We start from the raw sequence: 8,794 nt of genomic DNA, 5'->3' as shown, positions 1-8,794 counted from the left end.
CTGTTTATAGACGGTTTACAAACCAACTAGTTACCCTTGACAACGTGTTAAAAACATCTGGTCCATCTATCGAAGTATTGTTTACAGATGTTTTAAAAATGGTTTCTTTAAGGCTTACAAACAGTTTTTAATCATTACTCGATACTTAATATAATACATGGGGGATATCATGTCTGTAACTATAAACTGTTAATTTACTTTAGCAATACTAATTTTATTAATTATAATGTATTTGTTAACAGTTAAATGACAGTTTGCTAACAGTTAAATGACAAATTACTCAAGATGAATTAACTATCAATTAACCATCTATTAACCATGGTTATTATAAAATGTTACCTCCTTTGTTTCACCAACATCTGTCACTAAGTGGAGTTTTCCCTTTCCTACATCGGTCTCTTTAGCATTCAGCAACAACACAGTCACATATCCATTACCGTGCTGTCAATGTGATAGTCATTTTAAAGGTCCCATGGCATGAACATTTGACTTCATGAGGTTTTTTAGCGTTAATATGAGTTCCCCCAGCCTGCCTATGGTCCCCCAGTGACTAGAAATGGTGAAAGGTGTAAACCGAGTCCTGGGTATCCTGCTCTGCCTTTGAGAAAATGAAAGCTCAGATGGGCCGAGCTGGAATCTTGCTCCTTATGAGGTCATAAGGGGAAAGGTTGCCTCCCCTTTCTCTGCTTTGCCCGCCCAGAGAATTTGCCCCCCCCCCCCCATGAGAAAGAGAGAGACATCATGGCTTTCTAATGAGCAAAGTGGCAGTTGGTCAAAATAAAAGGTCTATATAAAAGCATCCAAAACGCACCATGTCATGGAACCTTTAACCAACTTTTGCAGCAATTGTGAGTGGTAGATACCCATTTAGCACAGAATATGAAGTGATTGATATGGGTGCATTACAGAAAGTTCAGACAGAAGCTAGTGGAACAAACGTTAAAGTCAGGGTTGGTAATGTTGAGAAGCTAGCAAGATGTGAAAGTAGTATTTATTGCTGTTGGGGTGCAAAGACCATTTTAAACAATATATAAAAAAGTGTATATTGGAACATCTGCTCCTAGGCAGAAAAACAACCATTCTCAATATGTTTACTAGACTTGTGACCAAAATAAAGGAACTGAAGATAATGTTGAGCACGTAGAGGTAAATCAAATGATCATTAGTATGTATGATTCCAAAAGATTCTGAATTACAAAACCTAGCACATGCAATCTCATGCTTATGTTTAGTTCTCACGTGTGGAAAGGCTACCCTTTGTAAGTGCACTTAAATCAGAATAAATTCCACAGGCTTACCTAGAGATGAACCCTAGTTTGGTAAAGCCGCAATATTAATGCGATTATTCAATATTTTCCAAAAGTAGCACAACTTTCTTTTTAAAAAAAAGTGAAGTTATTTGTCTTTTGTTGCTTTTTTTCTCATTTTATCTGATGAAGCACTTAATCTATACAGTTGAATTAAATTTTGTTTTGAAATTGCAATCTTGCTCTCTATCGGACCTGTTCACTGCATTTTAATGGATTCACACTCCCAGACTCCCAGGTTGCTGCAGTGTGGTCTTTTCTTCTGAATATGAGTATTTTGCTGTGATCTATCCCAGACTTTTGAAGTGTGTTACTGTTGTGAACCTTTGAACACATACTGGAAACCTAACCGAGCCATGTCAGCCGACCTCAGTTTTTTTCTATCTTTTTGTCTTTTGTCCTTTGTCCTTTTGCTTGTTCCAGGATGCTCTGTCATCTTTCCAATTTCCTTGATGTAAGTCAGATTTCAGATTGTATATTCTCTTGTCCTACTGCTGTTATCTGCCTGATGTCTCACCTCTTGGTGGGAGAAAGATTGTTTATAAAATACTTTAAATGAGGCTAACATTGGAACTGGTACTGCTAGACTTAAATATTTACTCTGTCTACATTTTGAGAGATACTCCAACCCAAATGTGTCTTTTTAATATCAGACACACACCCCGTAGGCTTAAAAATTTCCTTCACAGAGAAAACCGGTGTGGTCATCTACAACACGCAATATGATGAGGTGGCCTTAGTTCTGGTAGTTAGTTCAATGATTGCTCTTAGACTCAGATCAGTTGGACTCCACGGATTGGCTGTGGTTGAATTAGCAACATCACTGAGTGCCTGTTGTATACCATATTCAATGAATAACCAAAGCAACATTAGCAGTTTTGCAGAATGCCAGCACATTTGTAAAGGTGTCTCTTTTTTCGTGTTTTTTTTTTTATATACAGTACCTGTGTGATTTTTATATAAATGCTGTCCTAAATGAAGTAGCCAACTCATCACTGTTACCTGAAAACAGTTGTTTTTTGTTATTGTGTGTCTAAAATGAATGATAACACTTTGATTCTTCTGCCATTAACTTTTTATTTTATTTTTTTAAACGGTGAGTTGTATGTGCCAATAAAACACTCGAACCTGATTTGCCAGATTGAATTTGGATTTTGACATTTTGGATTTTTCTTGTTTGGGAATGGTCCAACCGGTCATATACGTTAATGTGTAAGTTAGTAAAGACCCAGATCTATTTTATTTCTCAGGAGTTGGTGGAGACCAAAACATAGAGAAAGGGAAAGGGAATTTTGGACATATGTGTTGCCTCAAATCAAATGATAATGTTGCTCTGTGTTCATTGGACGAGTACATGGGCAACTGTTGGCATGTTAACCACAGCAATGCACGGCAGCATTGTATGTGTCAACTTGTTGTGGAGTCCTTCTGCCCGCAAATGGACAAAAATGTAAATGCTCTGCAGCTTCGAGTTTGGTAGACTATTTGTTAGTAAGTGGACAAAGACCTTCCTGGCTGCCACGAGCAACCATAGCTGTAATGTGCGTGTTGTCAAGGTTTACTTGATGCTAAATGCAAATTAGCACTAGCCTCCACACCTTGAATCTGTACAGCATATTGAATTCAATTAAATATATTGTCATTTTATTTATATTCTTGAGCATATTTAACAAAACCCAAAATGCTTAAACTACTGTGGGGCCTTAGTACACATTACAGCATATGACTCGTTGAAATCTACTGAGATATGAATTGTTTTTGAGACATTACCTAGTTTATTCACAGCTGATGAAAATAAGGCTGAGAGGTAATGAAAACCAAACTGTTTATAGCGTCCCATTGTATTTTATTGTTAATAAACTAATAAAGCAATAGCCATTTGAATGTCTAAAATACTTCAAACTATTGAAGCTGAAGTACTAGCTGCAGAGCAGCCGGCCATACAATTCAATCCACATACAAAATCTAGTGATAGTGAGTACATTAATATATTGGGTTTGTGTCTTACATTACAATGGGTGAAATAAGCATGTTAAATCCAGCTTAAAATGATGCACTGCAGCTGTGTCCGTTGTATTTGCAGTGCTGTTTCCTGACAGTAAACAGCGCCAACTGCTGGCAAAACCGCAGCGTGACCGGGAAGGCTGGACTAAAGTGGTAGCTGGAGGCCCGGTGGGTTGCCAGGTTTCGTACAAAGCATTAGTTTACACACTGTGCTCTAATGTGCCTTTGAAAGGCAGAGGAAGGTCAACATAATTACCTGAGTTACAGTTTCTACGAACACATTACGGGGAAAACTGCCAACTCGATTAACGATATTATCCAAAATGTATGGAGGAGCAGACTGGGCTCGGTGGTTTAGGAGGATAGGTTAACCAAACCTGGCATCCCGTCACAAGTAGACGTCAGTGCTTGGTCTGGTCTGCGGCTGTAGGTTTAGTGAGTTTGCTGCTAGCTTTTGTTCGGTGTAGAATAAACTATCTAGCGAGTAGCTACCCGCTTATCAATACGCGGACCGTGAAAATACATACAGAAAACTGTGACGTGTGAAACGTTGTTCAGCTCGGTGAGTATAATCAACACACAAACCACCAGCAGATACTGTAAAATATTACTAAGCTAGCTAGCTAACGCTCTTACTATTACATGCGTAAGACTGCTGGGTCTAAAAAATGCCTAAAGCATGTCTTGTTTACAAAACCTATTTGAGATGGCTAACGTGAAGTGTAGCTTTCGCGACATTAGCACGTGCTTTCGTGGTTTTAAAATAACGTTAACGTTATTTACTGTCGACATACTAATTGTCCTCAGATTTACTTACCCTCAGCCTCCAGCATTGTCTTCTGATGCTCGCTTTGTTTATGCTGATAAAGTCGTCATTTATATGTGGCTACATGGCTTTATTTGGTCATTTTGGTTTAGTTAGCTAGCTTATTTTTTTTTAATAATGTGTCGCGTTGGGAAGCAGTAACGTTAAATTGGTATTTAATTGCATGGCTCTACCGACGCTGAAATAAAGTCTTATGTTACGTTAAATGCTTGTTACACTACTAGACCTTGAATGCACCATGTAATGTAAACTAAAGGCATTCAAACGCGTGTGTAATGTGTTTGGTTTGCTCAGGGAGTTGACCATGAACACTAATGTTACATAGAACAAAACGAAGTCTGTTTCATTAGTGAAAGCAGAAAGTTAGACTGTTTTGTGCCCTGCAAACCAAGGACCCTTAATTGTAATAATTAAACACTGTAACGTTAGACAGCGACTCTTTTCCTCCTGTAGTCTATCTTTCTAATACTTTTTTTCTTGCTTTGGTGTCATTGTTTTTGTCGGAGGGAGGGGGTGTCTGACCAGGGAAACTGGTACAATTATACCAAAGTTCTACTAAAAGTACTTTTTCTAAGAGTCCCTTCTGCTAACCATCGACGAACCGACTCCACTTCACTTCTTGTGTGTTGCTATCACTCCTGGGGATCCCTACTCTCTCCTCCGATTGTGGTGGGGGGGGTTTTCCTAGCTACTAATGTATATTTGCCTGGAGGATTGATGCCACGTTTGTGGCTTGGTGTTATGTTGACACAGGTAGCCCCAGCCCTACCCTAGCCAGTGGGGCTATTTTACAGCCCCTGGTCTAAACCAGTAGTTGTTAGCTGTATAGTTGTCTCACATGGGCAGAGATCCTGTCTGGAGCCTGGACTGGTGATTTAGCCTCCTCCTGTTAAACTAGACCAGCCAGGCTTTTAGTGACATCGTCTACTCGTCTATCCCTTGTGTAGACCCATATCTGCAGATTTGATCTACTGATGAATCATTAATGTTGAGCACACAATGTGACTACACACACAATAAAAGTAAGGATAAGGATATTGTGTAGCATGATTTCCTGTCTCGTTTTGCCAGAACATCCTCCGAGGTGCTGCTGCTGCGGAGGGTCTGCCTAGTCCAACCAGCTTCTGGGATGGGAGAAAAATCGTACTCTGGTTAATTGGCATTTCTTTAAACCAATCAAAATTGTCATAGGCGGGGCTAAGCTCCGCCTCTCGCTGCAAAATAGCCACAGGAAGGAACTTGTTTTGGTGGAACATGTGTACGTTCAAAAGTTTTAGTAGCGCAACAGAAAGCTCTGATTGGACAGATAGTCTAGCAAGCTGTCTGGATTTACCCTGCAGAGATCTGAGGAGCAGTTAAACATAGTCCTCAAGAATGCACCGGCGTTTAAAATTCCGACACAAAGAAAGGGGAAGGAAACAGACATTGGCAAAAAGACATGCATTTGGTGGAATTTCCTGCGGCGTCCGAACAATCCCGGAAGTGGAACAGATATAAACCTTAGTTTTGTTACTGTGTGCTCCAGTGTTTCCTGTAAAACACGTGCTAGTACATGACTGCAAAAGCGTTATCACCACTTAGCCAAAAGCCATGTTGACTGTATTTTGGCCAGACCGAGCCAGTTCACTCTGCACTTGGGAACTCAATGCATAATATGAGCAACTTGGTGCTAAAACCTATGAGACAGACAACTTAAGAGCTCTGTTTGTTGGCTGTGATTTTCAAAAAAGTTGCCGTCTTTATAATACAGATTTGAATAATGTTGCACAATACACCTACTTTAACACACATTTAACTTGAAAGGCCAGCTAGAACGTAGTTTAAAGGGTAACTTTGTTTTAAAGTGGCTGATTGGAATAGCAGTCTTTGAAATTGGCCCAGTCTTAAGCGAGTGCTTCCTATAGGAAAACATTGCAGTCCGGTTTGCGGCTCCTGCTTACTGCATTCTCGCTCAATACTGGACTCATTTCAAAGACTCTTGTTCACGTTAGTCACTTAAACACCAATGCATAGAAAAAAAGGTTAAAAAATAACAATAACAATTTACCTTTTTAAGTATCCCAATGTTTGCTAGTGTTACAGTCTCCTTAGAGGAGACAAGGGCATCAACAGGACAACCAGACAGCTTTCCATTATACTCATGTGAGTCAGTAGTTAAATGCAGGTTTAGATATTGTCACCATACATTGGGCCAGAACAGAACCTTCTCTTGTTTCAACACTACTGGGCCATACACTGTAAATCTGTTTGTTTTTGCTCTTGTCCTCAAACTGTAGCAATTGCTGCTGTTAGTTAGCACACACATATATTACTTGATGGGGTTATTAACATGTTTCTGTCCTTTGATGATTGTGTTTGATTTGTAATGACAGCCTGACAATAGAGCCCTGCCTGCCTGGATAAAATAGCCTAAAGGAACACACAAACACACACACACACACACACTGCTTGCTGCATATCGACACACTCAGCTCTGGAACATGTTGCACAGATGCTCTGTGCAGCAGTAAAGCTCAGCAGTCAGAGAGCAGTCAGAGAGCAGTCAGAGAGCAGCTGGTTCATGGCACACAGGTTTTGTGAATGCTAATCGATCAAATCATTCCAGAGAATGAATTCTTTTCATTACAGGCTAATGGAGATGGGTGGGTGCTTAAATGTAAAAGAAAGTATGTGATGAAGAAGAACAGCAACAGAACACAAGTACTGATATACTGTAGGCGTGGGGGGAAAAACGATTCTTAGATGCCTTGCGATTCTCCCTAGAACGATTTGCTTTTTTTTTTTAATTTAGTTTTTTTCAAATGTGTTGATTTTTATTTAAAAGTTACAGTCTCCAGACATGTACAGTACATAATTCCACATGTGTTCATTCATAGTTTTGATGCCTTCAGTGATAATCCACAATGTAAATAGTCATGAAAATAAAGGAAACACATTGAATGAGAAGGTGTGTTCAAACTTTTGGCCTGTACTGTACATATCAAAACACAGAGTGACTGAAAGACTCGGAAGATTACTGTGAGAGAAGGTGACTTTCACAAGATTCCTTAAGGCTTCAGCATGGAATGACTACAAAATAAAAACCCAAGTAGACAAACAATTTCATTAAAACTTGTGTGTGTGACAAATACTGCATGTGTCAAAATCTAACAAACTCAGATTTATATCTGCATTTTTATAAATCATTCATGGAAATGTGCATAAATAATTGTGGCATGGAGATGGGGTTTCTAATGGAATCGTTGGCCTCTGAATCAGAATCAAGAGGTGCCCAGAGATTCCCACCCCTGGTATACAGTACTACAAGACCTGAAAGCCCATCCTCTGTGTGTCCCTCTGGTGTAAGGCAGGAGGCAGTTCCAGGCTCTGCAGGAAGGGAGGTCCTCTTATGTAACCTGGGCTGGACTCTTATTCAGCCCAGAGCTGGTTCTCATGAGCTCTGGTGTTGAGCTTGGCAAATGTTCCAGGTCATTTGAGGCACCCTGGCTGATTCTTTTTGTGCTGGTTGGTGTTTTTGTCTATCCATAGTGCGTGTGCGATATGTGTACGCCTACCCGGATGGGTTTCGTTTCAGCATGAGGTTTTTGATGAGTTTGTTTTTAAGCAGCTCATAGTTATCCGTTAGTGTTAAGTTTCTTCACTGACCTGCGGCTGAGTGTTGTTTGCTGCTTCTGTATAACTCAGTAAGCCATGTCCTCTGTACTAGGGCTGCCAATGAATATTGTAAATGCAATAGACCTTTTGAATCTAAAAATTAATAATTTATTGTGAAAAAAGCAGCACCACAGCGGCTGTCTGCTCTGCGTGTTCTCGCCCTGGCCTCTACTCCCTGAACCACTTTCCACTCCCTACTAAATCTTTGTATTGTCCGATTATACGTGCTCTCTCTAGAACCAGTGTTGTTCCCTGAGGGCAACACACACTCTTTGAGTGGCTTAAAGAGGGAGGAGTGGTTCATACAACATACAACACCTCTGTTTCTTCCACTTGGCAGAGCAGAGGAAACACTCCTTTCTCCGAACACTAAGGGGATAGAAATGGAAACACCTAAACACTGGCGTTGAAGGTGTAATAACACACAAATGTGTTATCTCTGCAACAAAGGTGATGTTTTTGCCTCAATTTGGTTTGTAGGCAAAAGATCTCAAATGTCATGAAAAGATTTTCATAAAATGTTGATGGACAGATAGACCTAAGGGCAAGGAACGACAGTGTAGGTTTTGGTTAATAACAATTAAGCTGTACAGACAGACAGATAGACAGATGGATAGATAGAGAGAGAGGGAGAGAGATAGATGTCATGCTGGAATACCCAGCCACGACCCATCTTCAATGCTCTTACTGAGGGAAGGAGGTTGTTGGCCAAGAGCTCGCTATACATGGCCCCATCCATCCTCCCCTCAACACCGTGCCATCGGGATGGTGTTCTTGGGGTTGTACTCATCCTTCTTCTTCCTCCAAACACAGCGAATGGAGTTTAGACCAAAAAGCTCTGTCTGTCTCATCAGACCACATGACCTTCCCCATTCCTCCACTGGATCATCCAGATGGTCATTGGCAGACTTCAGACATGCGCTGGCCTGAGCAGGGGGACCTTGCGTGCGCTGCAGGATTTTAATCCATGACGGCGTGTTACTAATGGTTTTCTTTGAGACTG

The 8,794-nt window shown here is 40.5% G+C and overlaps 1 protein-coding gene across 2 annotated transcripts in view; it reads left to right on the top strand.

The window, feature by feature from the left end:
• Positions 1–3,653: 3,653 nt before the first annotated feature.
• mbtps1 (membrane-bound transcription factor peptidase, site 1) overlaps positions 3,654–8,794 on the top strand; it is a 38,679-nt gene continuing 33,538 nt past the window's right edge. For both annotated transcript variants that reach the window (XR_004333147.1, XM_032524139.1), the window contains exon 1: positions 3,654–3,873. The gene's annotated coding sequence lies outside the window, so the exon portion shown is untranslated. The remainder of the gene's footprint in view (positions 3,874–8,794) is intronic.

The sequence above is a fragment of the Etheostoma spectabile genome, chromosome 8 (genome assembly GCF_008692095.1).
Source record: "Etheostoma spectabile isolate EspeVRDwgs_2016 chromosome 8, UIUC_Espe_1.0, whole genome shotgun sequence".
Taxonomy (NCBI): domain Eukaryota; kingdom Metazoa; phylum Chordata; class Actinopteri; order Perciformes; family Percidae; genus Etheostoma; species Etheostoma spectabile.
Note: the sequence above shows the minus strand (reverse complement) of the source record. Positions and strands in the feature narration are given on the sequence as shown.